Here is a 26,768-nt window from a genome sequence, read left to right on the forward strand (position 1 = left end):
GGTCTGGCCTTCCTAATAGATTGCACCTGTGATAGATTTGCCCAAGCAGCAAAATCACTCCCAGGGAAATAGTTTTTAACCACATTCCTTAATAATGATCTCTGGGATGTACTGCCTGGACTGTGGATTTTAGCATGTTGCTGACTGACAAAATCTTTCTGTGGAATGGAGCCTTTAGTCTCATTATGAGGATCCTTCTTGCTGGGATTGATCTTTATGCTCATTTTCTTTATGCAGAGATTGCTAATTTGGAGAGGGACATCAGGACAGCCAAGGGGAACACCAGGGGTCAAATCAAGGACAGGAGACAGGCTACTTGGTAGGGTAACTACAGATCCCTGTATTTTGCTGCAGTGTATGATTTGTACACAATGCATTGCATTAAGAAATAAGACACAAAAGCCATGAACTGTGTATCGTGTTCAATTCTGGCAACCTAAGTGGGCTACAAAGTCCAAGGCCATTAGGAGGAAGCCTATACCCTATGTTTGACATATGTTTGTTCTTATACAGCCTCTCTGCGTAATTTTACCCATACACTCCAGTGTCTGACTGCATGGCTCACTTTCAGAGTTCAGTTTTGGAAGGTACTAACAATCCTGATGGAGGATATCTGATTTCTATCAAAACACTTATCCAGATTCTCTGACAGGACACAGGACAAGTTCATTCCAGACATAAACTGACTACAGGAAAGTTTGAAGGGTTTATTTTGCAGCTTTACTAAGAAGCTATTGATGAATTTCTGATGCCTTATCACATCTCTTCCACTGCCATGTGGCTGATGTTACTTTGGACCTTTAAGCAAAAAAAAGTTTCAACTGCATTACAAAGTATGAACGAAGAAATTATTTTTGGTGACCTTAGAGGATTGCTTACATGTCAACTAAATGTCTATAATTACTGACAAGTTCTTATCAGAGGTTGAACTTAATTAAGATTTCTGTCGATTATCCAAAGCCTTGGAGACTACTTAACTTTGCACAATGTGTTTATTACAGCTACTGACATATATCAGTTTTCTTGAGCCTATAAGGAAATCCTTCTAGGATAGGTATTGAGTTGGTCAGAAGTGTTTGCTTCACAGTTCTGGAAGCTGAGGACTTCTGCCTTCCCCAGTGCAGTAAAATACAGATCTAAGTTCAAGTTTCTATACTTGCTGTGACAATGGACATTTGTCCTTTCTATATAATTTTTCTTGCTAGAAGAGTCTTTGCATGCATTCTCTCTCTCTGCTGGGATTAAGCTGCTACCTAGCTTAACAGACAACAATATGAGCAAAATTCAAGCCAGTAGTTTAGATATGATGAGATTGCTTTGCTAACAGGATTTTTCGGGAGGATAATGAAGATGTTTGTTTCAGTCTCCACCAGTTAAGAGTAAGTTAAAAGCTTGGAAGCTTCTCTGACGCTCAGCCACTGACAGCACACCCAAAAGTATTAGGGGTGTACGGGCCTTTACAACATGATACCATAAGTGGAAAAGTAAGACCATGTGGCCACAGTAGAGTGCCTTGCTATTGTCACAAACTGGGCAACATCTAGTTTGTTTGATTCTTTAAAGAATTGACCTAAGGAATTAGCTAAATGACTACGTTATATTATCTTCTGAAGTACAAGAATGAAATTACAGTTGTGACACAGACTGTGTCAAGTTTTGATTTTTCCTTCATTTAAATTATCTTGCCAAATTTTAATTAAAACATAGTTTACGTTGCACTAATCTTTTTTTCATAGTAGCAGAATACAATAATAAATGTAAATCACCTCATAGTTCTTAAAATTATGTTAAGCTGGAGCTTAAAAACTTCTCATGTACACCTTGTGACTGATCTTATATTTTGATTTAATTAACAGCAAAGTTATTTTTGGAGAAGTAAATGTTCATTTCCAAATTAAGGAGGAAAAAAGGTTGCTACTAAACAAGCTGCTCTTCTCAGTAATCAAATTTTCCCCATCAAAACTAAAGAATGACCCTTGAATGAATGACCTCTTACATCGAGACTCCAGCAATAACCAGAGATAAACTGACCACTGTCACAACGCAGAAAGTAGCAAGTCTCAAGACTTGTCAGATCTGTTTTGCAAAGTGCCTCTGCTGTCCCCATTTCCCATGAACAACTTATTTACCACCCTGCTTCACAAACAGAAAAGGGATGCACTGAGGATTCACTATTAAAATACTTATCAGGTATGAAGGTAATAGGAATAAATCTACCTTAAAATGGTTGTAGGCTAGCTCCCACAGCTTGGATTTATGCTTTTATGCTGAAAGACCTTGATTCAAACCCACAAACTCTTCTGGGGTCACTGCATAAGTGCTTTAAGTTTTTGCAAGGAAAGATAAGCAAAAGATTAGGTTCAATGGTCTGTTCTCCTTAATAAACAACAATAATAAAAATCTATGAATCATTCTCCCCTTCCTGAGTCAAGCTTCCCAGAATCATTCCAAATTTCCCTCCCTCCAGCCTTAGTCTAATAGAAATCCCTGGTAAAGTAAAATGAGGAAACTCAGTGCTTGTTTGTAAGAAGTATTCCCTCCCACACAGCAAGTGTTTTTCCACCGCTGGAAAAAACACTACTTTGCTTCCCTAAATGGGGAACTGCATTAAATAGATAGCCCTCTATCTGAATAGGCAGAGGTATGAATTCCTCTTGTTTCAGGGGAGAAGGGCAGCCTCCTAGCGCAATAACAGAGCCTGACACAGCAGGTGGAGAACGTCGTCTATTCACAACTAATGATTACCCCAGGTATTTCGTGACAGAAGTGCTGGAGCTGTGCAGCACTCTGCAAGGTAATTGTGCAGGCCCAATTCCCTGCTAAGTCTGTTCCATGCAAGCGTACACAGCTGATCTCCTGGGAAACCTTTTTCTGCCTTGGTTCTGCTAGCATTTGAAAATCCTAATGGAGTATGTGACCCAGCCTTAACATAATCAGATAAATCAGGTAAAAATGTAGAAAATGGTTACCAGAAAATTATTAATTTCAGCCTTTTCTCTGGCAGAAGACTAGGCAGAAACAAAAATAAGTTTTTATAAGACTGACAATGTCAGGGAAAAACACCCCCAAAGGATGAGAGAGGAACTGGAGTCGTAAAGGCAAACACATGGTAGAGAATCAGAAAATCCTCTGTTGGGTTCCAGCTCCTGAATTAACAGTATATTCTGATGCACACTGGGGAGAGACAACATTGAGACAATCCGGTTGTTCCCTTTATGAGATGGAAAAAATCTCTTGCCCTTGCTCAACCTTTTACAATAATCTCATGAGGAATCACTCCAGTCCATCATACAAGGAGTCAGGACACCCATCCAGCTAGGTTGCACGTGGCAGGTTTTCCCCACCACTGGTCTGCCTCTTCTCTGCCCAAAAGGGTCAGTCCGTAACATTACAGCTCACTATTGAGCTCTTCTAGGGAGTGCAATGGATTTATAAGGCACATACTGTCGTACCTCCAAAACCACCTGCAGGACTCTGTGACTTGAGGGAAGTGGAGGGGAGAAAGGTTATCTTCCGACAGTAGAAAAGAAATGCAAACTTTAATTGCCATATAGCTGGTGCCTAGCACATGTGAGCAGTGAAGATAAGGAAAATACCTATAGCATTTCAAATTGGGTTTTAAAGAGAAAGGGCTTAATCCATTTCTAATTAAGTCACCAGAAGTAGTGAATTGACACTCGGGCTAAATGTATTTATGCAAAAACAGCTGAGAAGAGAAGCAGGGTAACTCATCTCAGCACAAGTTAGATTACTTCTGCAATCTATAACTAATCTTTGGGCAACACTAACAGTGCCAAAACTCCACGTGGCCACTTTGAACTGGAAAAGAAGCCAAAAACAGAGGACACCCGTCCAAAGGGACCACAGAAGCAGATTCCAGCAGCTTGCTTACGGGCTCTATTCACACTGCTTAACTCTACACAATGCTGCCTGGCAGCGCTTGCCCGACCAAATTAACAGCATGTCCCTAATGAGCCTGCCTGACAGTTCAGTATGTTGCCACTAACCAAGCAGTCGATGAGACTTCACAGTCCTCTCCCCACTGCCTGCCCAGATGACAGACTTGCCCCTCTCACTCACTGCCATTCCTTAAGGACAGATTAGTGACCTGTCACAGATGCCTGTGATTTCCTTTTTTTTAAATGGCATTTTCAGTTTTCAGATGAACTACAGCCTTAAGCCAAGGGGCAGGGAAGGGGAAAGTTCCCAAATCCTCCTAGATTTGCTAAAATTACTTCTGTCCAAAGAATTGGGCTTAATAAAAAGGTACAGAAGGGGAATACCACAGCACTGATCTTGACTCAGACACTGCTCATCTAGCAGCTGTACAGGACTCTGTGGCAGCTATAACACTACTATTGTGTCCTGATTCAGGGATGGAACAACACTGTCACTTGGTCTGATATTTTTTGTAAGGACCTCCATCCCTCCACCCAGTCCAGTTCCCATCTCCAATGTCAGATACGAAAAATAAGAGCCATCTTACAAGCATTCCCAACAGAAAAGGAAGTGATTGGTAGTTTGGGGCCCTCTTAACCTTGAATTTTTTGATGGACACATGATTCAAGATGGGCTAGCACCACAATATCGAACGTCAGATTTGAACTGTAAAGAGGCTTGGATAGAGTTGTTCAGTATATTTAATTACAAAGTTTAGTCTCTTGATATATGGTACAATGCGGATTCAGAATTCTGTGGTCTACTTCTATTCACCTCTTTCCTCATTAGTGTGTGTTCAAGAGCTCTTATAGGCAAAATTTTCACAAAAACAGAACAATCAGCCTAAATGACACTTCAAGATCAACTCTTCCCAATCTCCCTAAATGTGTACAATGCAAATACAGCATAGGAAGCCTTCTTCCATAAATTAGAATTCAGCTAGGCTGATCTCTAAAGCAGTTCAGATACAGAGTGTAACCCTGAGGCTTTTACTAGGCTTCATCCTAAAGTTGGCTTTTCCACTGAAAGATGAAGTGTTATGATATTGCACTGCAAATTCAAAAGCAGGATACAGGTTATAAGATATGCATTCAAAGTGCCTGCAAGAATCAAACGTAAAAGATACCGAGCACATTGCTGCTTTCAGAGATATGAAAAATGATGATGATATTTGTTCTATGTTAGATTAAAATCTTCCAATATCAGGTCAGCAACCACAAGACTTGTGAATTCTGTAATGACACTTTATTCAGCCTCTACACTTGGGTAGACAATTGTCATAGAAAGGAGATCCTCAGCTACCCCAAACTGCAGCATCTTTAATCTGGATTAGTTTAGCTGCTTTCCAGCCTACGGTTCTTTCATGATCTTTCAAGCACAGACAGGAAGAAGGCGCACACTTTCAAGTAGGATGGAAAACGAAATAGCTCACTGAAATACATAGTGATCCTTGATCATCAAAATCCTTCAAAATAGGGTCTGCACATCTGCCTGAAACATAGGCTTCAATACTTCAGAGCAAAAGTTACCAGCTCTATGGTCTTAGTTTTCCAAGAAACAAAGGTCACTGATAACAATTGCTCTTCCAAACCACGACTGTCTTTCATTTTCAGATCCTTGTTTCATCTCACTAACAAAGCAAATGTTAGTTAAGGAGCCTAGAGGATGTCATGTACAATAGGTAAGTAATCTCATGGAGCTATTTTACATTTTAAAAGGCAGTTGTATTATTACAGGTCTAAATGTTATGACTTCCATTAAAAAAAAAATAAGTCACTCAACATTTTTAACTGTTAACACTATAAAAAAAAAAAAAAAGTAATTTTCACATCGGATATTTTTTGTTAATTTTCCTTCAGCAGCAAGTTTCAAAATTAATTTGCAGTTCAATTCTGGGTGGATAAAATTCTGAACAGAAGACATTTCCCAATTTGCCCCAACACTGACAAAGCTGTGACAACACCAAAGCATGCTACTTGCTTTGTCCAAATGATCCTTTTTTTCAGCTTTTTTGCACACTTATTTAAGATGCCATGAGGAAACCTGCATAGAAAAAGAAAATCTAATATATGAATCCTAAGTAATACCAGAAACAAGAAAATATTCCTTCAAGGTAGAGTTCTTAAAAAAAAACACCCAACAAAACCTTTCAGTTTCACTCATACAGGAGCTTTCTAAAAAAGAAATATTACTAAAGAATCTTATCCTTTATAAATTTATCTGCAATTAAAGCAGAACAATAAAAAAACAACCAAACAAAAAAGCCCTCTAAAACACTTTTGTGACCCTCTTGCATTGCTAGTTCTGCACAGGTAGGACTGCAAACTAAGGAAGTCCATGAAGGCAGCAGTACACATTGGTTTCAATTGGTTTTGAAGGCTTAACTGCTTTTCTACCAAACAAAAAAGCACCCTTTTTTGCTTAAGCCAACTAAACAGTAGGTTTTTTTCACACACGCTCAGATAGCTTACAATAATGTTAATTTGAGTTTTATTTTTAAAAGTTAATTTCTCATCCCTATTGGGGGGGGGGGGGGGGGAGCGGCAAAAGAAACCTCCAAAACATAGATAATATTAGTAACAAAGATATTTGGATTCTGGTTTCTCTGAGATTGGCAAAAATGTACGTGAGGCAGTAACCTAATCTCACTCTTGCTGGTTTAACTACATTGCTCAGTCTTGTTTTCTTCATCTTGCAGAGCAAGATGATATGGGAGGAGATGCAGATTTTTATCCCAGTCTGCTACCGTAAACTTTAGACCAGAAAGAAGTTCTACAGCGAAGAGAGAGACCAGATATACCCCATACAACACAACCCACCACCACACAAAATTAAACCTTATTTAAGTAGGAAATTCAGATAGAAAGACTGGTTTAGCTCATCCGGTTTGTGTTCAGAGCAAAGCTTGCTTTAATTCCTGTCCATTTTACTAATTATTCCAGTGTATGTCTGTGCTCAGTGTTGCTAATCAGAGTATGCAAGAAACAATACCCTCTCCGTACTTAGAGCCAAATTTAGAGGTCTGCTGTCCAGTTCATAAAGTTTAGTGTTTCTATGAATAAGTGCAATTAAGCCCTGGAGAATATCCAGGCTTCAGGACATAATTCCTATGCAGAGCCTTTGAAGCAAGACTCTCAGCATCTTTCCTCCAGGAGACAAACAAATTCCAGTCACATGGCATCGTATTTTTTTTCCCTTTAACCTGAGATAGCTTAAAATGTAACATTGTTCTTGAGCAGGAACCAGCTCTTCCTCTAGGTATTTTGTCTATAATGTCTTGGAAGTTATCCAGATCCAACATAAGAAAGCATCCAGAAATAAAACTAGGAAAAGAGAATATGAGCAGCCCCCGGTGAAAATGAATAGCACCTTATCCTTGTTTCTTAAAATTCATCCCATGTACCGCCAAACTGCTGGAAAACCTCTTCCTTCCCAAGCCCCGACTTCTCCCTGTCTCGTCACAGGTTCCCATTCAAGGCCAGTGACTCAACACCTCAACAGGGAAAACAGTCCAGGCTGAAATTTACACCCAACAGGATGGGAGAATGTTAAGCTCATTGCAAGGAGGAAGGAAGGAAAATCCATTAGTAGTCAGAAAGGAAGCACATTTCAATAAGGCTCTTTTGTCTTTAGAAAAGGGAAAGCACGCTACACAGTTGTGCTTACACAGGCTTCTTGCTTGGAAAATCTTTAATTTCTGCAAAAACAACGCAAAAGAAGAAAAATTACTAAACTGCTTGAGAAAAGAAACCTCCTAAATAACAATAACACAGATCGGTTCTGGAAGAGATCTAAATATTTGCACCTTTCAAGTAAACAGGAGGACTCAAGGACTGTAGGTGCCAGATAAACAATATGCACTGACTAATTTTTAAAGTGTAGCACTTGAGCAATGATTGAACATCAGACTAGCTCTGCATGAGTGGCTGGGCAGAGACCTGGGACACTGCTTGGCTGCTGGACCCTCTTTTCTTTTCTATCTCAAGAAGAACATAAGAAACACCACCCCAGGGCACCCCAGAGGTTTCTCTGGCTGCCTCTGAAACCCCACCAAGTTTCAAGACCTCCTCATCATGCAACTGTCCAGTCTGAAATGGAGAATTCAGCAGGGAGACAGAGCAATGAGGTGCTTCTAGAAAGGATATAAAAGTAAGCTCACCACGACATGACCCACAGCATACTTCAGAAATGTAAGACTTAGGAACATAATGAGTCTTCGATGCATTCCTCCTCTTCCACTACAGTGAGCAGATCTTGGGAACACGGAAGCATGCATCACTGGGAGCTGGGAGTAATGCCAGGCAAGTTCCTCTCCAAAATGGCATCTCCATGAGCAGCATGAGCTGTGAGACCATCCATCCACTGGCACTGAGCGGTGGCCCCATGCAGAACAGCAGCACTGTGCTGACATCCCTGCTTGCAGCACACGCCTGGGTAGTTTTTCCATAGAAGTCGCAGCACCTTCTGCAGCTGTGCCCATCCATCTGTTTCCTGCTTTTGGTGAAAACTCAGCAGCTTGGCTAGACTGGATTTGAGCCTTAACAGGCTTTTTTTTTTTTTTCCCCTCCAACCCTCTCCATTGGAAATTAGATGCTCAAGCACAGCTATCTCTCAAGATCATAGAAGACAAAGTATTATGGGTTATCATATTAACTCCCTTCCATCTAATGACTCCAAGAATAGGAGCATTATGTACCTATCACAGCCTATCCCCACTGAACAAAAACTGCAGTACTTTCATGCTTTCATTCACAAGTTTAAGCCAAGAAGAACAAGTCCAAAGCACCCCCGACTCAAGCAGTCCTATACCACCCAACGGTGGGTGGCACCAGCTCAAGACCAGAACACCTTTGTGTGCACTGCAAATGCGGCTTGGCCACTGTTCACGCCACTGCACATAACGTGCTCTTCAGAAAAGGGCCAAACAATAGAAGATTTGTGAGATAATGTAGTGGAGCAGACCTGAATACTTAACATTTTGAAAAATGCAAGGGCCCGATGAGGCGAGCAGAGGCACACACTGAACAAAACCTTTTCAGAGGCAGACTGAAGCCTGCCCACACGTTACCAGCTACTGGCCTCCACGACAAGCGTGAACTGAGGCTCAATTGTGTAATGCAGATCAGAGGCTTTCACCAGAAGTCTGGCAAACTGAAAAGCTCTCTCTATAAGTTTCCAGCAGTGGGGCTGTTAGCGGGAAGCACAGTTCATATGACCCCCCGCACCCTCCTCAGGAACAATGTCTTCAGGAAGAAAAGCAACAGCCTAAAAATGCAATGGAGGGTGGGGATCAGGACTCCCGTGATAGCAAAACAGTTCCTAATAACATCTGGTGCCCCTTTGCTTTTCTGGAGGAGGCTTCTCCTTTGCATATTTCAGCTCTCCACTTTAGCTGAACAGTTTTTGGCTACAAAAGGTGTTGTCGACTTATTTAGCCTTATTCCAATAATTATTTACATTAGAGTCCATTCTCCTTCAGTTATGCCCAATATATATTACTGCTTTAGCTCAGAAAAGCAAATTCTCTTCCCAGACCTATGCTGAGTAGCTGACTCTGGTGGGGGACCGCTGCCTGGGACCTGCTGGTGACAAAGGAGCCACATGCTCGTCTGAGCAGACTATCCCTCCCAACCTGGTAACCAGCACAGCTTCTCCATGGAGACATCTGGGGCTGGATCTTCTGGCTCCACCACACAAGAAGCCAAACACTGGCAGACCCAGCCCCGGCACCAGCCATACTGCTGGGGCACTCTCTGCAACGTGCTCTATGATCCTTGCTTGACACTGTGCAAAAAAAGACGCTACTGCTGATTTAAGAGCACTCTAGACTGCAGCCGTAGGAAGCAGGGAGAATATTTTAGCCAAGCATCTCATCTGGCTTGTTCCAACACTCCTCTTCAGGCAACTGCTACTGGCTACAGTCAAAGACAGGATATAGGGCTAGATGGACACAGTACAGCTGAAGTAATAGTTGCAAGAAAAGCACTGTAAGAGGAAGTACAAATCAACACAGATTAATTTTTTTTAGGTGTCATACTGGGAATAATTTGGCCTGCAGAACTTTGGCAACAAGGGTAGAGGCTGAGCAGGCTGCGACTTTCAGATCTGCATGCCTGACAGCTGCTCAGTTGAAAAGCAATTCTCATGAAGAGCCTCATGAGGCTATGGGTTTCTCTCTGGTCATTCAGTATGAAATATTCTATTCAGAAGTAAAACTGTTTTCAAGTTAAAGCAGGGGTTTTTAATTGAAAATTATTTTTAAACCTAATGCTTTTTGGCTTGAAGCCGTGAGTAGACAAAGTTCCATTTATATTTATAGATCAGATTACCTCCTCACCATTCACACATCCATCTGTTTAAAAGGTGCACTTTTCATTTATACCTTCTTAGGGGAAAAAAACCAAAACAAACCCCAAACAAACCCCAAACCTTTTAATTTCTCCAAAGCCTTTCAATGACTATAACTGAAATTAACAGCACCCACTTGCATATGACTTCATTTCATTGCTATTTGGCATATAAGCCTCCATTCTGTGATCACATTAACTTAGATGACAGCAAAAAGTAAGGAATTAAACAGAAACCTCAAGAAATATGACTAAACCTGGGGTGGGTTTGGGCCATCTGATTCTGAATGGATTGGAAACTGAGCTCACGCCCGCAGCCGCTACCTGCCAACACACTGCCTGTGTGCACGCTTCCCACGCTCCCACAGCTCCCCTTCTGCCATGGGTTAACACCACATCACAGGTTGTAAAATCCAAACTATGAAACAAGGAACAGGCCAACACACTGCTTTACAACAAATAGCCGCTTTTAACAAACCTTAGTTTGGATGCAGCTATATAGGTGAGTTTTAAGTTTGTTTTTAAGTAAAAGCTTGTCATCTGGATACAACAGCCTTAGAGACAGATATGTAACACAAAAAATGTTTGGATAATTCTCTATTCAGGCGTACTCACAAACAAGAATAGCGAATCAGTATCTCTTCACATAATCCTTCCCCTTTGCAGTTATCTCAAGATAGTTGCTGAATCTGGAGAAATTCAAATTTTAGTGTCTGCTGCTATGAGGGAACCATGTCTGAAATGGAGATGTTGATTTTCAAAACCATTCATACTTTGGCCCAGATTTTGGAAGTGGCAGTATAAATGCTGGTCCAAATGTCCCCCTGCTGCCCCCGTTTCAGCCCTGGAGTGTAAGCCCTGGTACACCCACCTGGAGCAGAATGGCTGTGTACTGAACACACAAGAGAAAGTTATCTACTAAAGCTCCTCCTAGAGCTACTGTTGTTCCCCCTTACCCGGTCAGATTAAAAAAATAACACTGTTATAAAGAAAAATATTTACTTAATGCTGTAATCTTCTCAAAAAAGATTGTTCTGGAAAGACAAGTAACGACAATGCATTGATCACTGCGAGCAAATGACTGTTTTCCAAAGACGGCCTTGGAAACCACACCTGCAGCTCTCAGCACACCTGCCAGTGGGTTGCAGATGCTTAGTCACCTCCTCAACAGAGCAAACAAACCATCAGCCACGTCTATGCCTGCAAGTGATTTCATTTGCAAAGTTACAGATGTGCCTACTCAAAAGCATGCTATAAAGGCAGCTCCTCAGAACATTAAGCCCCTTTACACCTTCTAAATAATTGTAGCTGCCTGTACAGCAGGGATGTTATTTGTTATCCCATCCTTAGGGATTACAGCTGAATTACTTTGCTGCATATTCTCCTCCACCCAAATATTCAAAAATCACACTGACTGCTTGTCTGTGCAGGAAGTAAGAGTTTCAGCCCTATCAAAGGGGAGGAAAAATCCAAGCGTTGTCTACAGTGAACATACATTACAGCTCTTCTAACATCCCTCCCCCCACATCGTGCTGTGTGATTTCAATGTCAGCACTATTGTAGTTCAGCCAGACTGCCAAAGCCTACTTAAAAACTGAGCAACAGAGATTAGAGATGGAGTGGCTCAAAAATGAAGTTAAGCAAAACCTTTATGCATTTATCATAAAAGGATAGGCTTCATAGTCCATGAGGATATTACTTGGAAAACAATCTGCAACTGTGATGAATTTCCTTAAGCTTCTGCAAGCACAGGTCTGTACAAAATGGGATTAATTCAAAACCTTATCAGCAAAAATTCATATGGCCCAATTCATGGATCCTGCTTTACAGGGTTAAAATTTAAGCTATCTGGTGTACCATGGAGGAAAAAATTGTTTTTATAACCACATTTATGATTCTCAGAGCACAATTCTGCCCTTGAGCAAGTTTGCTATTTCATTGTTAATAATGAAACCCTAAAGAAAAACCTCAAAGGAACTAAAAGGAAGAAAAAGAAATCTCGAACTGTTTTTTGTATTTATCTGTTCTGCTGACATTCCCATTTCCCCAAAATAAATATTTATTACACTCCTTAAGCAAAAGGAGATTTAATCCATGGTTCAATTTTGAAGTAATATTGAGCACACTATGGATTTTAGTTCCATCCTCCTTTTCTAGCAGTACAAGCTGTAGGTGGAAACACCCTGAACAAGTGTTTCTTTTGTTGCTGGTGTAGCAAATAAAAGCTTGGGCATCTTGGGAGAATTTTTTCAAGTGCAGTGGGCCACATGCCTATCTCTACGGTGATATGACAGCAACTGCCTCTCCCATCACTCACAGAGGCAGATACGTGAAGAAGCAGCACGCTCATGGGCCATCAGTTGGATTAATCCCGCTGTGAGCAGATGGCTCTTCCTCGCCCTTACAGCATGGCTACTTCAATAAAGACATCATAATGGATATTTTAAGTCATCAGAAGCTCCATCAGAAGCATGTAAAGGGTGTTGACTGCATACCAGCTGGCTTCAGGAAGTGATTTTTGACGTGAGTTTGCACTATTTCGATTTCAGAACAGCCTTTTCCAATTCCGCTGAAGGCTAGCAAGATTAGTAAAGACAGATTAAGATTAGTAAGGATGGATTTATGCAAAACTAAAATAGACCTGATTTTAAACTCCATGCAGATCTTCCCTCAGTGTAACAGATTCTTCTTTTGAAATTACAATTTAGTGATATAAATTTGCAAAGAGGCAAGCCCTTGAAAATTCTGGAGCCTCTTCAGTATTATCTTCCAAGCAGAAAAAAGCCATCTCATCTAATCAATTCTGCTTCTCCTCCCAAACCCTCAAAGTGTGTGTGTGTGTGTGTGATGTTAACAGTGAGGTACCCTTCCCAAGACGCTGGGTCCTGGGAAGCTACTGCAACAGTTGCTAAACTTGAGAATCTAAAGCAAGAGGTCAAGCTGAAATCTGCAGTAGCCCCAGTTTAATTTTTGACTGGGAGGCCAGGCCAGTTTCTCCACTTGTCAAGGAGTTCCAAGATTTAAGAAATGCATGTTAACTTTAGCTAAGCTGTGATGAGCATTCCTATCTGGAAACATTTATTAACATCTCTTTCCACTGAACACAAGAAGAAACTAGACTTGTGAATCGAAGTATAAACAATGAGATCAAGGACAAACACTGTCTTTACCAGAGTTTCTGACCTCTGACCGGCACTTGGAAGACAGAAGCACATTACAAGAGTCACTGATGTCTTGATGGAAGCCAGCAGTCTGTGATCTATTTGAAACACCTTCCTCACACAACACATACTGTATTGTCTCCATATTTTCCAGTCTGTTTACAGTTTTTAACAGCATCAGCAGATACTCTGCCTGTAATGAGTTCATTTTTAAAGGTAAATCTCACAGTGCAGGATAAATGGGATGCAATTCTCCGTGGCACCCAGAAGAAATGACTGCTAACCTCACACTAACACTTAAAGTAGAACAGCCTTGGCAACTGTAGCCTCGTTTGTCCACAGTCAAGGACAGACTGAAACTGAAAAATTTGCATAGGTTTCTATTAAAGGACAGGAATGCAACTAATGCCAATCTCAAGGAGTTTATGATACTGATATTCTGTCCTGGTTTCGGCTGGGATAGAGTTAATTTTCTTTGTAGTAGCTGGTATATTGCTATGTTTTGGATTCAGCATGAGAATAATGTTGATAACACACTGATGTTTTCAGTTACTGCTAAGTAGTGTTTATACTAAGTGAAGGATTTTTCAGCTTCTCATGCCCAGCCAGCAAGAAGGCTGGAGGGGCACAAGGAGTTCGGAGGGGACACAGCCAGGACAGCTGACCCCAACTGGCCAAAGGGGTATTCCATACCATGTGATGTCATGCCCAGTATATAAACTGGGGGGAGTTGGCCTGGGGGGGATCGCTGCTTGGGAGCTAACTGGGTATCAGTCGCCGACTGTGTGCATCACTTGTTTTGTATATTCCAACTCTTATTATTATTATTATTATCATCATCATCATCATCATCACCATCATTATTTTCTTCCTTTCTGTCCTATTAAACTGTCTTTATCTCAACCCACTAGTTTTACTTTTTTCCTGATTCTCTCCCCCATCCCACTGGGTGCTGTGGAGGGAGCGAGCGGCTGCATGGTGTTTAGTTGCTGGCTGGGGTTAAACCATGACATATTCAAACAAACCTTATTTCAGAATTTGAAATCACTGGTTTGGGTGGTAGAGCTAGTTGAGTAGTTAAGATTTTCAAGGCATATGACTTATACCACAAGATATTCTGACTACAAATTTGGCTCGTGTCAATAAAGCACATGTTAAACGAATTAAGGGTTGGCCAACTGACAGATCTCAAAGTAGCTGACAGCATAAAGTCACTGGGGAATGGAATTGCTTTAGTTTGGTTTTGCATTAATCAGAGCTAGCCAGATGCTCATCCAGATCCATAAAAATGCTGAAATCTAGATATAACAAATTCTTTGGAAAAAATGTTCTGCTAACACATAGATTGGCAGAATGATATACAAACCAAAAAGACAAAGACAACCAAAAGTGTGCATACATTCAGTTGACATCAGTTAAAGTATGCGAAGCCAGAGGCAGAGCTACACCTCTGATAACACAGAGCACAGGCAATAGCTACAGAATAGAGGATGACTCTTGACAAACTTCAGCATCCTGGCAGGTAATTGTCACTGCCACAACAAAATGAATAAATGGCTAACACAGCCTGCAGCTATCTGAAACAAGGGAGCAGGAAGTCAGCAAGTGATTCTGTGGCACCACTGCTGTATTAAATTCAAATTTGGGTATTCAAATTTTTGAATTTGTATTGGAAAATTGAAGGTGGCAGAAAAGAAGCCACCATGAAAAGAATTTGAGGGTTAAAAAAAAAAGTTTCTGTAAGAGATTTTAAACACTCTATCTGTTGGGAAGAGACAATTATAAACACCAAAATGTAATCCCTACATATATCCTAAAAGACTCTTTACCTAGTAGGGAAGGCACAGTGGGTCTCAATCCCACAAGTGGTTGCACAGTTCAAGCAAGACAAATTACAAATATGGTAGAAGTTTAGTGGTGAGGCCCACTAGTTACTGGAACAAAACTGAAGCAGCAAGACAGAAAATCCTTCACTTGGTGTCATTAGATCAAAGCTCTAAGCTTTTCAGAAAAACGTACTTTAATGAATAAGATACTGAGTTCCTTGCAATGATAAAAGGTAATGCCCACGGGTTACAGGTGGTGAAACAAGATGACTACTGGCTCCTTCTAGCTGTAACTTTTTTGCATCTGAGCCTGATCCTACAAATACTTTCAGGTATACTTACAGGCGTGCAGGCCTCTATCATTATACTAAGGGTATGGAGATGATGTAAACATTAAATTGAGTTATTTTAATATTAAAGTTGAGAGTGGAGAGAAAAAGGAAAGTCAATCAAGGCTAAGATGATGAGATGGACAGAAGAAACATTAAGTAAATTAATATTGACATTTTCTAGCCAAAATTAGCACATGGGAATCACTGAATCAATATTACAATCTCCCCTGAACATTATAGGAAAAAAAAGGGATAAAAGCTATTTTGGTACTATGTACATATTTACATAATCTTGCAGTCATTCCCTTAAACGCTTATCACACTAAACATTTAAACGTGAAGTTAAATAGCTACATGTTTTCCAAATTTTACATGCATTTGGAAAGCTTCCTGTACCTCTTAATTACGACTTTGCTCTATTCATTGTATGCCTACAATTAGGTACTAAAACAAGTAAGAATGAAACAGGAAGGGAAGCAAAAGCCACACAGAAGAAAAACAGCAGAACTACCTGCAGCCATTCAAAAAACAAAACAAGGCAACTTTTATGTTTAGACTACTTGGCCTCAGATTTCCATTATGAAGTTTCAATTCATAATTCAGGAGCCAACGCAAGTAGTCAGGTTTTGTTTGCCTATGAGCTAATTCCTAGCCTTTTCTTGGATTACATCCAAACTCTAAAAAGGGAAAAAAGGCCATCTCTAAGAAGGGCAAAAGGATATTTATTCTATTCAGGAGCTTTCAAGACCTGTCAGTATCAGAGATCATCGTACGTTCCTTGTGCAAGGCCCATCCAATAGGGTCCCTTAAGAAGTAATGGAAAAGTTTAAGGCCTAAGCCTCCTAAATTGGAACATTTAGAAAGGAAAAAACCCTAAAAGTTTAATTGAGAGATTATTCCACTCATATCTGCGCTGGATATTCAGATGCAAAACACTGCTTCCCTCCATTTCCTTATTAAATCAGAAGTGGACTCATCATCCAGTTAAAAACAGATGCACTAAGATTATTTCCATTTTTTTACTGCTAGCGAAGCTTTAATGTCAAAACCTGAATAACCCTGTATGTATGTCTGTGCAAGCATTTTTAGGATCCAGTTTTTTAAATTCATAGATGTTAAAGTCAGGAAACTTTAGAAATTCAAATTAATCAAGGAGGGAGGAGGGGCAGTGAACCAATAAAACAGCAAACTCAGAAAGAATTTACTGGTGAAAACATTGTTATTCATAACACCAGGCTTAACTTCTTTATTTGCAATTTCAGATATTAAAAATGGTCACATTTGCACCAGTGACATCTAGAGACCCCCTTAGAAACTTAGATATTAGATAGATGGTAGATTTAATAGTTTACAGTCCTAAACTTTGTATACATTAAGTCCCGATCCAGCCTTTTTCACATCCAGTCATGCCTTTCAAATAAAAACCAGAATCTCTGGCTAAGACACAGATTGTTTTGCGAAGTTAAAGATAAGAACAAACATTTTGTTTCAAAGGTGGTGTGTTATGAACCTCCAATACATTTCTCTGCACAGTTTCCAGTTCTCATTCAAAATACGAGTGTGATTAATTAGCCCTCATTTCCACAGATATTCTTTGATACATGAGCGTGATAGAGGAAGAAAACATTTGCCAAAGCTGCTTGCCTGAACAAGTACAAGGGTAAGTGGTGTGTGGCAGACAAGAACAATGTGCAACCATCAGTCCTTTGGTAAAGGGAGGCAACATGAATACTTTGCTCAGAAATTGCAGTCCTCCTCCTTGGCCCATGTAGGAGGCATTAGAGCAGTCCAGTCACGCAGGACTCTCCTTCTTCCTCTCCTCTGCTTCAAAGGGAAATGATTTTCAAAATTCTTGAGAAAATAACATTTGTATCATATCAGAGCACAAGTTCAACAGGCTCAGCCTCCTGCCTCTGACAGTGGCCAACAGCACATGCTTAGGGAAAAAACCCATAAGAACTACTCATTCATCACATCTTATCTATTCTAGCACTCTTGCATCACTGTTGGTATAGCTCAGGGCAGACAGGGCTAGCAAGATCATAATTTAGCACCAACAATAAAATCTTCCATTCACATTCAAAGCAAGACATCTAAACTATCAGAAATTTGAAGCAGTTCAAGACACAAGATGAAAGGCAGGTACATCTATCAACTGTGCTTTTGGTTGAATGTACTTTTTTCATAGGGCTGAATTTGATGACCCATGAAGTTTCTCCCTGCAATAATATCAAATCATACAGCACTTCATTTTCTTTAACTTCAAGCAGTCAGATGAGCCCCAAAGAAAAACAACCCAAGCATCATAGCTACATTTCAGAGGAAATTTGTTTCAGGTTTGAGGTAGCATCTTCTCCCTGTCATTTAGTCCCATTTGACATTCTCAGGTATTTCTTACATCTCTTCCCATATATTGTTTTAGAAATATATGTGTATATAGTTCATATATAAATAGAGAATATAAGTAAAGGCCAAGCATTAAAGGGAAAAGATACTGTATGTCCTATAGTGTGCTAGGGCTGTATGAACTAGAAACAGATACTGCTAATGAACCAATAATCATGCCTGTAGTGATTAGTCTATTTATGGGTGGACAGAAGCAAGTTTCCTAAAAGCTGGTGTTGAAAGAAGCATGAAACAACTTCTGACTCAAAAATTATGTGTAGATGAAAAAATGAAAAATCCTTCCACATGCATGAGAAGGGAAAATAAGTGCGTTCTGTCAGCAACTTCATTTCTTAATCACACTCTATTAGATTACACAGAACAAAGCTGAATTATTTACTCAGGTAATAGGGAAAACAAAACAAAACCCACAGGTTACTTCACAGGCACAGAAGTGAAGAAGCTTAATTTCCTATTTGCATCCTTTATCCTCTCACCAATTCACCCCTTCCTTCCAATAATCCCACACATCTCTCCAGTAATTCTAGCAGGCAGAAGACAGTCTATGCCACAAGCAGTCAGGAGCTCTGCGGATGCGGACTGACCCCCAGTCCACACTGGCCAGTTCAGTGGTCAGCTGCTGTCAAATGATGTGCAACAGCTGAATGCTGCCTGCATGCTGCTTTCTCCTGAGCTGAAACATTGACTTGTGTCATCTCTTCTATTTCAGAGAGAGCAATGCTTTTCCAGGCTTCTAGCTCTCTTTTCAAATGTGGTTAAAGCTGACCAATGAATTCAGAAGTTATTCAGCTGACAGGGCAATCACAGAAGCCTGGCATTTCCTTAGGAAGCAGTCTAAAAAGAGTAAATAGCCTTATATAGTATTCAGATTCAATCTGGGCATCTTTGGTTTGAATACCGAAAATAGTAAAGACAGATAAGAAGTTGCCCAATATAAATGTCTTTTAAAAAGCAACAACTAGGAGTTTAACATTTGCAGATTATCTGGGAAGTTGGGAAATACTAACATCTGAATCATTCAAGCAGCATCCAAGCTCTAACCATAACATTTAGTGTTTTTCACTGTTAGACCTCTGGCAGGCTCGTTCTTATCATCAAATGGTATCTAACTGGACACAGCTTGCCCTAACTTAGTAAGCTATTTCAAACCCAGTCTAATATATTCCTAGTTTCATTCTTCTTTTAAGATGAACTTTGGTTCAATCTCTTCTGCAGAGCCCAATGATTAGAACTTGCTCAAGAAATATTTTTCAGGTTTCTTAGGCTTATTGACATTATATATAAAGCACATGAAAAAATATAAACCAAAACTAGGCTTTCTAAAATAACATCACACAGCATGCCCAGGTATTCACATCTGTAGTTTTCACTTCCTGCGCAATTATATAGTCTGCTTTGTATGTTACTAATTAGGTAACTTTATCATTCTATTGCATTTTATGTAAGGGCCATTTATGTAAGGTCTAATCTCACTAAGCGTCACAACTAAAAGCTCATTATTCTCAGGCAGGAAGGCAATAAAAAGATCACAGCAGACAAGGCAAAGCCCTCCAGTGTCAATTGCTAGAGGCCACTAACCAAGCACCTCTGCAGCTCTCCACACACCTGAAACAATGCACAGCATTCTCTGGAAACCGCTCTCCTCATGAAGGAAACTGTGCAAGGACTTGGCAAACTGCTGGCTGCTGCAGGACCTCGGTTTATCACTTCAGCAGATGCTATTTCTAGTCTTCACTGAGATGAAAGCGATTGATGGAGTCACTGATTAAGCCTAGAAACATTTTGTACTGCACAGCTACTATCACAGGTCGTCGTTCTAAGATTTATGGCATATAAGCAATAATACAGATACATTGACAAACTACATAAAAGAAACAAAAATCATTCTTAGTGAAGCCCGTGATGAAGCAGCGCCAATCACTTGTCTAGGAATGTCAATTAAAAAAAATAAAGCTTGTTTTTTGCCATGAATTAGGATATTGTTTAACAATACCAAATATTTCCACCTTTTTATTTCACAAAGGTGCATGCTCAGGAGAGAATTAATGTAGGAAGGTATCAGGTACTCAGATTCTACTTTAGCTTACAGCTCAGCAGGTTGAGTATAGGTATGGAGTGAAGTTTGAACCCAGATGTTTATTTGTTTAGATACCTCACTGTAATCTACATTTTGGCATTCTTAAGGAATTCTCAGAGGTCTCCAATACCCACAGACACTGAGCACTCAATCTTGCCTTTCACTGCCTTCCTGCCAATAGATAAGGCACACCAGATGTGACCTCCAGAGCTGCTGTTGATCCTATCAGTTTTGCATAGTGGAAGCAAGTGAGAAGCAGCTGTAAATAGTTCCGTATTTTGACTCCCATTATCAAAACTGGAGACACACCCTCCATCCCCTTTGAGCATCCCTATGGACAAACAATGGCCTTGGAGAACAATGCCATTTTTAGAGACAACTAGGAAATAAAAAAATCACTATGTGATGAAACTTTGCATTAAGAATCTTTCCCACCTCCAAATCTACATCTCAAGCACCAACACCAAACATATTTCAGAACACACATCAGCTGTTGTACAGAGAAAGCAGGCTCAGTCTCCTAGCAGCATCACTATTAATAGAATCCATTTAGAATAATCTTCAGTTTGAACCTCACCAAACTCTATGGACTGAACTTCAAAAGCCAGTATTATATAGCTATCCATAACAGATATTTCCTCCTTAGTGTTCTGTGGTTGGTATGTGTAATATCAAAATTAGTCCAAAGAACAACATCCTCATTATGCAGTTGATCAGTCCAAAAGATGGGAATATTTTACCTTGATTACAAATTAAGTGGCCAAAAGGAGCCCCTTTTGGGGGCTTTGTGTTTTTGCCAATGTGCTTGTGTTACAGTAGAGATGTTCAGGGATTGTCTAGTTCTACACAGCTGCTTCTAGAATTAAAGCAACTCTCTAACGCTAGCGTGATGCCTTTGAAATTAAAAATACACACATGCTGACATGTTTTCAAACTTGTCAGTTCCCATCTGGAGCAGCATTCACTCATCTCTGCCTTCAGCTTTGAAAAGAGTGCTGTTCCCGGAATCACAAATGGAGAAGCACTGTGTGCACAACCCTGGGCTGCAGAGCCCAGGGATGGGATCCATTCGAAAAGTCCAGCAGAGACAGCGATTGCATCTGTATCACGCTGAGAGGGACTAAGAGAAGTCTGACCTCCCTCTCCTTCTGCCCAGGCTCCCAGACAAAACTCTCTTCCAACTGCTCTCCGATGCTCCCAACTCCCAGAAGGACATGCGCTCCAAGGTACGTGCTTTTTTGGGAAGCAGAGTACAATTGAGGCACACTACTAATTACAAACAGCCAGTTTCTACTTAAACAATTACAACAGATATACACAGCTGTTTCTGCCCTCCCCCGCCCCAGTTTTAAAGCACTCAAGCTACTACAAAGTCTTCGTTCCTTACAGCCGCTCTAAGTGTCTTTCCCACAGTTTTAACCATCTACATATTGCTCAAAATCATCTGTAACATCCCTTCATTTCAGCCCCTTCCCCTTCAGTTCTACCATACTTGAAAACCATTTATGGCAGCTAAAAATACACAAAGATCTTACTGTTCTCTGAAACAATTTCAGAGCTGCCTTTTACCTGCAGTCAAGCATGCAGGAGACAATCACAAATCTTGTTTTGGCAGTTGTTCTGCTTATTAAGCTACTTTTTTTTTTTTTTACTTCTACAAAGAAGGGGTTTCTTCCGTTCTTCTTGCATCCTGAACCTTGAAATACTGGTAGCCTCTGTGTCGGTGTCACCACTACCCTGGAGCCTCTAAACTAGCATTTTCAGGTAGAGGCAGATCCTGACCATCAGTATGTTACGGTGCAAACTGCTTTCATTGCATTGCTTCTTATGCAGATGGATTTTTTATGATATCTACAATGCTTTGAACATCTTCAAAAGCCACCTATTCCATGTATAGCGGTCTCTGGTGCTTTACATCCATTGAGCACTGGAAAGTTCTTCAGGGCAAGGATTACGTATTGCTTAGCATATTTTACCTCTTGTAAAGCACAGGATAAATAATGCTTATATTTAAAAAGGGACGTTGTCAAATTCAGGCCCCCAAAAGTTTAGTCCATTTTTAAATTTTCATGGCCTACTGATATTTCTTTTGCATTCTTTCACTGTTTTACCCTCTCAATATCCAACTGCACCAAGCATACACTCACACATTAAAGACTCTCTCCTGTAAACCATCCCCTGGGATCTCTAGCTCTTGTGACACAGCAAGTCAAGCTCTATGAAAATCTTACATTCTTTTAGCTGGCCACTGGATCACAAATCTAGAAATCTGTTTATTAGTTATTTTACAGTCATCCTTTAATGTAGAAGACAAGCCTTTCTGTAAGTCAGTATTTATGTGAGACATTAAACAAGCTCCCTAAAGACTTTGGACAGGTCCTTTTAGCTTTTTTTGGTCGACTTATATAGCCAAGATATGACAAATAGAAGTAATTTATTCAAATATAAGTCAATATATATAGCGCCTGCATTTTAGGGGGGGAAATGCTTAGTTCTATGAGACTGAAACTGTAACTTGACACCAAAATAAAGGTGTTTCTGATCACCCTCCAGCTAAAAGGCTTGACACTGAGAATTTCAGTTTAAGTAGGGACACAAATCACTGGTAGGCTTAAGCACTATTTACTTGGCTGCCCTATGCCCTATGGAATCCAGGAAGTTACGTGCTACGAACCACTCACATGGCCAGTTGCATTGCACGGGCACAAAGGAAAGATGAGAGAGCAGAAAAACACCCCATATTACAATCAATTCACCATGCACTTCCTATCCATTTAAATTTGCAGGGCACCACTTTGCTCTAAAGAGGAGGTAAAATAAATCACCAGCCACCTATGCCGAATCTTCCTGCATCTGAGTTCAGTTTGAAGCCCAGAAAATCCACAGGAGAGGAACAGTAGTATTTAAGCTGAAGAGTGAATCTCACCCTAGATAAAGCTAATCCATCCCGGCAGGTCTGACTTTTATCTATAGTTGAAAAGATACTTTGAAGAGATAGTGTTTTGTATTTCAAACTCATCTCAATTCTTATGAAAGACATGCAAGGCAGGATGTCTCCCAAACCTCTCCACAAGACACTGCTTTTCTTCACAAACCAAAACGAGGACTGAACTGAACCCTGGGATCTGAGTAAATCTTCTGTCCAGACAGTTTTGGGACAGCTCATGAGTAAAGCATCTCCTGGAAAACTGGGGTAATAGTGCTTCCTATTTGCTATACTTCCACCAGTAAGGGGTTGGTTTTTTTCCCTGTAGTGGAGGGAGGAAGGGAAAAAAAAAACAACCAAAAAACAGGTGGCAAGAACTGTTCTTACTACTTATCTGTGCTTAGTAAGACAATTTGCTAGCACCTACTGGACACAAGTAAATAATCTGAAGAGCTTTCAGGTGTTTGCCTCCTATGTTTACCTCAATTTACAGTATCTATCCTGTAAATTCTGTCCACCTGACTGAATACTGCCTCCCTTTCCAGACCTTTCACTCCTGTACTTTAAAGAGGGGTAAAAGCAGAAGAATGTTCAGAACATCAACAGTGAATTACCGGAAGCATTTCCTTCAAAAGTGGCATGCTTGGTAACAGCTAATTTTATGTTGAGCATAACCTGCTTTATTAATAGAACTACAAACTTTAGCTTTCAGCTAGTAAGCAAAGGAATTATTATTTTAAGAATCTTGGTTTCTAAAGACTCACTCAATTTCCAATTTTTACTTTTACATTTAGACATCGCTGTTATGGGAAGAGACTTGGTACAGATCATCTACGCCTGAAAGTTTTGTACTTTACAGGCATACTTCTTGGGAATGAGGAATTAGGTCCACCATTGTCCTCACCATGCTGTCCCTGAAAGGAAACAGCTGGGCTAAGCAGAAGCTAGGCAGACTGCATCTGATCACAGCTTAAAGTGGATGTTCTTTAAAGAAAACAAATTATTGCATTATTTTGTGACTAGGGAAATAAGGCCTGCAGTTTCAAAATGTAGGCCAAGTTTTCAGTACTTGAATGCTAAATTAAGGCACTCTGTTCTATATTGGTTCAGGTATAAACTCCAAAAGTAGAATATTCAATTACGTGTATGATCGATATTTAGTGTCAAAGAAAGCCCATCGGGTATTTGTGGGTTTTTGAAACTGATTTACAGTCTTTTAGGAATGAAGTACAGAGATACAGATCCTCTCTGGAGAAACCGTTGAATGCTCTGAGTACTCCACAAGACTGAGGCATGGCATTTGGGACTAAATTTCAGAATATCTGAGATGTTAAAGAGATTTATTTAGCCCTTTTCCAGATTTCAAGTCCAGTGAGTGGGGAGAGAGGGGGAGAAAGTAAGAAAACACAGATTTTTCATTTGTCATTTTCACCCAAACGCACATACAATATTCTGTAGAATCCTGCCCAGCCGTCCTGATAAGTATCACTGGAAAATGGCCCAAAAATTCACTCTGATGTGCTTTCAAAGTTTAAATCTCTTTATTTACATATACAGCTAGCTAAATAAGCGATAATTTTGGAGTTATGACTCCAAATTTATCACCTATTCAGCTCTGCAACACGTGGGATCTCTTACCGTATAGTCTGTATCTGCAGTCAAACAGCAAAGTCAGAGCCTTTGGTCTGAACACATTGGCTGTGGCTGATAGCAATTTACTGTCTGATCAGCTTTTCCCAGATCTAAACTGATAATTTCCATTCAAGGAACAGGTTTAAATCTTTACTGTTTGAGATGATTTACAAAAAATCAAAGTAATAGCTGAGCTCTCAAGGAAGCAGAATTACTACAGAGACTCAGAAGCCTATGCAAGATCTTATTTTGTTCAACTGCATTGTAAATCCACCCACCATCCCACAAAAATAACAGATTGCACTATTCTGTTTCTTGGATGAGATTTTCAAATGCTTTCTAGCTGGCCAAAACATGCTCCAAGACTTTTACTAGCAACTTTAACAGCAGAAAAACTGACACGCCTCTGGTAGCATTGAGACCAGTCCCAGTATGAGATGTATAATAAAGCACTCGGCTTTTTAGCCATCCAGGCAGTTAAAACTAAACATTGCCAAATAACCATCTTGAATGTGTTAGCTAAAAAACCCCTGGCCAGCAAGTAATCTACATAGTAAAACTGGATGTTAGCATGAAACTTGCAGATTTTAAAAGTATCCACAGGTATGTTTCAAAGTACTAAATTTCACTAAAAGCCCTTATTTTAAGTATAGCACTCCCTGTAGATAAAACCTCCCATTCCTCTATTACATGGTATATTATAAAATGAATATACAACTTCTATTGTGCTAAATCATAAAGCATAGATTTGATTTCCTTAACACTAAGGTCTGAAAGATTGGAAAGTTGGTCACCAGTCCTAAACCAAACACTTCCCACAAATACACCTTCCTGTGCTCTTCTGCAGAACTTTGTCACCAGAATGAAGACACACTTTCAAAACAGCTCCTTTTTAAACGTATCATGTGGAGTGCTTGCCCCCAGGATAGATCTGTCTGAAAATACAGGAGTCTTCTCTCTCCCTTGAGCTAGTCCTTCAGTACTATGCAGTGTAAACTGCAAACTTCTACAGAAATCGGTTGAAGAAATAACATTACTTGGTACCTAATCAGAAGATGTATTTCCTGCTATTAAGTCAATTAAGTCTTGTGTTTCTCCTGACCAAAAGGCAGCAGCTGGTTATGATGATCAATTGACTGAGATTTGTTTCAAGCTTCACACACTGCAGCCTCCACAGCCTAACACCTTCCTCTGTTTCATTCCACAATCAGAAGATTAATATAGCATGTAGGGTCTCTGCTAGGTTAGGAAGCTAAAGTAATTACCAGTCATTTACTGCTAATGCCTATACAAACTCTCTGGGTAGTTTGCACACTGTCAGAAAAGGTAGTAATTCAACTCCTGCTTTTTTGCTAACCAAAGGCCAGAAAGCCTGCACTGTTAGAGTGAAGAGCCTGCTTAAATCCCAGTAAAATTAATGGGTCTAATGCACGCCAAAGAGTTAAGCAAACTGAAGCCAGAGTTTACAAGTACAAGTATTGCAGAGGCCTTCCTTTAGTGCAGTTTATTCTCATGATGTTATCACCCTTCCATGGCAATCTAAAAAGCTGACTACAGAATAAGACCTCTAGAACAACTCCCACCTCTAGAAATCAAGACTTCAGCTCAAAGCCTTGACTATATCAGTGATACACAGGAAAGAATACATGGAGTTTTTGAGCCATTTCCCACTCTATCTGCCTTTTCTCCCAATAGATCCTGAGAAGTTCAAATTTGCTCAGTACTGTTTCAGCTATTGCTTGAATAAAAACACTCTTGCCAAAGCAGAAAAGATAAATCAATCTTGCAGAAGATTTTTCTCTAGCTATAACTTTGCCTAGCATAACCATTTTCATCGCAGTCCCACCTAAAATTACCACTTGTGAAGCAATACCCTTTAGAGAAAGGCACTGTACAAGCATATACAGTCTTTAAGTGTTTTAGGACTCATTACAAACAATTGGAATTGTAGCCAAGAGTGATTCTTTTAGAAATTCCATTGCTTACTTGTCCTGTAGCACCTCACATGCATGGACTCTCCTTAAAACCATCAGGGGAATTTTACCACCAATAGAACATTGAATGTAAGCACGAAGCTAACTACAGCCTGTGAAATAGCCTGAAAGCAACAGCAAACTATCCA

General features: G+C 40.1%; 1 protein-coding gene across 2 annotated transcripts in view; it reads right to left on the bottom strand.

The window, feature by feature from the left end:
- ZDHHC8 (zinc finger DHHC-type palmitoyltransferase 8) overlaps positions 1 to 26,768 on the bottom strand; it is a 123,593-nt gene that overhangs the window by 58,634 nt on the left and 38,191 nt on the right. The gene's annotated exons all lie outside the window — the stretch shown is intronic.

This window comes from Aquila chrysaetos, chromosome 9 (genome assembly GCF_900496995.4).
Source record: "Aquila chrysaetos chrysaetos chromosome 9, bAquChr1.4, whole genome shotgun sequence".
Lineage (NCBI taxonomy): Eukaryota > Metazoa > Chordata > Aves > Accipitriformes > Accipitridae > Aquila > Aquila chrysaetos.